Here is a 3641-nt window from a genome sequence, read left to right as displayed (position 1 = left end):
ACGGATGTATTTCGGGAGATCCCCCTGTACTGCATATTCATTTGGAACTATGGGACGGTATTCCGGGAGATTTCCCACTGTGTTTACCTTGTTCTGAGCCGAGGGCTCCCTTAGCTGTTAAATTTTTGAGAATTTCTTTAACTGTGTTACTAAATATTTTCTTATATCTTCTACTGTTTAATTTATTATATTTACTCCGGTAAGGCCTTGACTTGACCTCGTCACTACTCGACCGAGATTAGGCTTGGCACTTACTAGGTACCATTATGGTGTACTCATGCCCTTTCCTGCACATATTTTCGTGTGTAGATCCAAGTGTGAGCTATCAGCCTCGGGGTTAGTGCGTGCTGCTGAGGAGACTTCAAGGTACTTCTGCTTGCGTCTGCAGATCCTCGGAGTCCCCTTGTACTCCCTCGCCTAGAGACTTTCTTTGTTATCTTCAGACTTTTGTATAGAGCTACATAGATTATAGCAGCTTGTGACTTAGTGATATTTCGGGTCTTGGGAAATTATTTTGTATATGCCGAGTGGTACTACTTTTGGTTAGTCACAATATGTTGTTTATATTTAAAATGATGTGCTTTCTTTACATTTTTCGTAATATTAGGCTTACCTAGTCATAAAGACTAGGTGCCGTCACAACACCTTACGGAGGGTTAATTTGGGTCGTGATAGATTTGTGGTGATTTGGTGGTTTTTAGAGTTAAATTGAGGGTATTGGTATGCTGTTTTGATTTGGAAGGTGGTGTAGCTACAAAAACATGCATTTTCTGCCAAAATTAAACCCAGAAAACCGACCAACCTTGGTCGGTTACTAATAAAAAAAACAAATTGCAGTTTACAAGTAGTTAAAAATCCTGCAGAGAGGTATCCAAAGAGGTTAATGGAGAAGGATCTGAATCATTTTGCCTATCCGCCTGCAGGACCACGATATTGTGATTTGCATCTTTAGTGATCACGTGGAGCTTCCCAAGAAACCCAGAAAGAAGAAAATGAGTATATCTCTTTCGATCGATCACCTTATTAATAACATCTTGGTCATCATAAACTTTTATTCTATCCCAATCTTGAGTACTAGATGGATCATATAGTTCTCCATCAACGACATCACTCAACTTGGTTCCTGCATTTCTAGCAGGACAGTTGTCTCCCGTACCGTTAGGCATTTCACCCCATGGATTTGTTTCGATCGGGATCATATACCTCACGTCTAGAATCAACAAAAAAAGGCAAGTAATATAAACTTTGAGGAACATACAACTCCCCCCGATAAGATGTCATATATCCTTGTAGCAATATAATGGGCTTCAATAGATCAGCCAAAAGAGCGGTTGGTAGAATTTGAGCTTTTTAAAATGGCATGCGAGCTAGGGGCTTTAGACCATAGTCCAGTAAGAGAATCAAATACTTCTGCAGATTGAAGGGGAGAAAGCCAACCACGATCCAGTAATGATCTGACCGATCATTTTGAGTATTTTAGCCCTGTTCTCCCCTATTTAATACTTTACATATGTGTAATTGTGTCTACGTGACTTCACAAGGTAGTTGGTTTGGTTTCGGGGAGGTTTTGGAGTGATTTGGGATACTTAGTCCCAAGGTTGGAAGCTTAAGTTGTAAGAGTTGAGTGAAGTTTGACTTTTATGTAGATGACTCCAGAATAGGGTTTTGATGGTTCCAATAGCTTCGTATGGTGATTTCGGACTTAGGCGTATGTTCGGATGTGGATTTGGAGGTTCGTAGGTTAATTTGGTGCTTTTTGGCGAAAGTTGGAAAGTTGAAGGTTTGGAAGGTTGATAGATTTGACCGAGAGTTGACCTTAATGATATCGGGTCCGAATTTTGGTTTTGGGAGTTGAAATAGGTCCATCATGTTATTTGGAGCTTGCATGCAAAATTTGAAGTCATTCTGAGTTCTTTAGGCTTGTTCGGCGTAAGTTTTGAATTTGGAATGTTGGATTAGTTTCTTAGGCTTGAATTGAGGTATGATTCGTGGTTTTGATATTTTTGGAGTGATTTAAGGCCTCATGTAGGTTCGTTATGTTTTGGGATTGGTTGATATGATTGGATCGGCTCCCGGGGCCCCCGACGGTGTTTCAGATTGAGTTCGAACCATTTTTGACTTAGTTGTATTGCTGAAGGTTCAGGGCTTCTAGTGTTTTCGCATTTGTGGTGGCTTTGCCACAGATGCGGAGCCGCAGGTGTGGCCAGTGTTGTGCTGGTGCAAAAGTTGGGCATGGCAGAGGAAGTCCGCAAATGCGGGCATAGAAGCGCAGATGCGCTTGCGCATGAGCGGTAAGAGTTCGCAGAAGCGAACTCGCAAGTGCGGAGGATCCGCAGAAGTTGAAGGTCGGGCGCTTAGAGGGGATCATAGGTGCGGTCCATTTACCGCAGAAGCGGAACGATAATTGCGGTTAAGTGTCCGCAGATGCAGAATCACTAACAATGTTATATTTCGAAGGGTTTGATTATTTCTCATTTTGGGAGTTGTGGAGCTCAGCTAGGGGCAATGTTTGGAGGCTTTTGTTTTATCACAATTGAAGGGTAAGTGATCTTTAATCAATTTTGGTGTTAGATATTGATTATCCATAGATTATTACACCTAATGTACATGAATTAAAGGTGAGATTTTGGGGAGGGGGGGGGTTTGGGCTATGATTTTAGAGAGTGAGATTTGATGATTTGAGGGTCGAGTTGAAATTGGAATTGGGTGAAACACATATATTTGGACTCGTATCAGAATGGGTGTTCGAAATTTGCAAGTTTTTTTGGGTTTCGGGGTGCGGGCTTGGGGTTGACTTTTTGATTTTAGTTAAAGATCTTAGGTTTATTGATGATATTAAGTGATTTTTGGCTAGATTCGAATCCTACGGAGGTTGATTCACGCGGGAAGGGCTTATTAGAGGATTGATTTGCCTTTCTTGAGATAAGTATCTTACCTAAACATGGTTGAGACACTAGTTGCCTGAGTTATTTGTGATAGTTACGTGATATAGGTGGTGCACATGTGTGGGGTTGAGCCCATATGCGTGCACCGAAGTATTATTCATTCTCGGGGTAGTGCTTAGGGTATGATATGCCTTGAATTAATTGCTAAGCTTTATGTTGTGATGTTTCTTATATTTGTAACCCTATTGTGAGTTATTTGAACCATGTTTGAGGTTACATAGAGGTTAATCTCCTGATTGAACTTGATAATTGCTACTTTCGTGATAAAATTTTCCTGATTTGAGCTATGATAGCACACTTTGCACATGCATACACTTTAGCATGTTACTTATACCAGTTCAGGAGTATAAAATATAATATTCTTTGATCATATACATGTATTCTTGTATATTTTTGCTTATTGTTTGATATGGTTTGGTCTGGTAGCTTATGACCACACCGGCCGGATTGTGATATTGAGCTTGTGACTACACCAAGCGAATTATGATTGTTGCATGTGACTATACCGTGCAACGTGTGGATATGGATCCATCCCCCTAGGGTCACCCTCTCATATTTTTTCTTGATGGTGTACATGCGGGATTTAGGAAAAGTGATAAGTGGTTTGGTACTGTTATGAAAATTCTAAGGAAATGCTGGCCAGTGTTTGATTTGGTGGTTGCATTTCATTTTTACTTGCAACTTCTTTAACTGTTA

General features: G+C 40.6%; 1 pseudogene; it reads right to left on the bottom strand.

The window, feature by feature from the left end:
* Positions 1-848: 848 nt before the first annotated feature.
* Positions 849-2943, bottom strand: LOC117278897 (F-box/kelch-repeat protein At1g22040-like; annotated as a pseudogene).
* Between the last annotated feature and the right edge of the window lie 698 nt (positions 2944-3641).

This window comes from Nicotiana tomentosiformis, chromosome 7 (assembly GCF_000390325.3).
Source record: "Nicotiana tomentosiformis chromosome 7, ASM39032v3, whole genome shotgun sequence".
Taxonomy (NCBI): Eukaryota; Viridiplantae; Streptophyta; class Magnoliopsida; order Solanales; family Solanaceae; genus Nicotiana; species Nicotiana tomentosiformis.
This window is presented reverse-complemented; position numbering and strand designations above follow the sequence as displayed.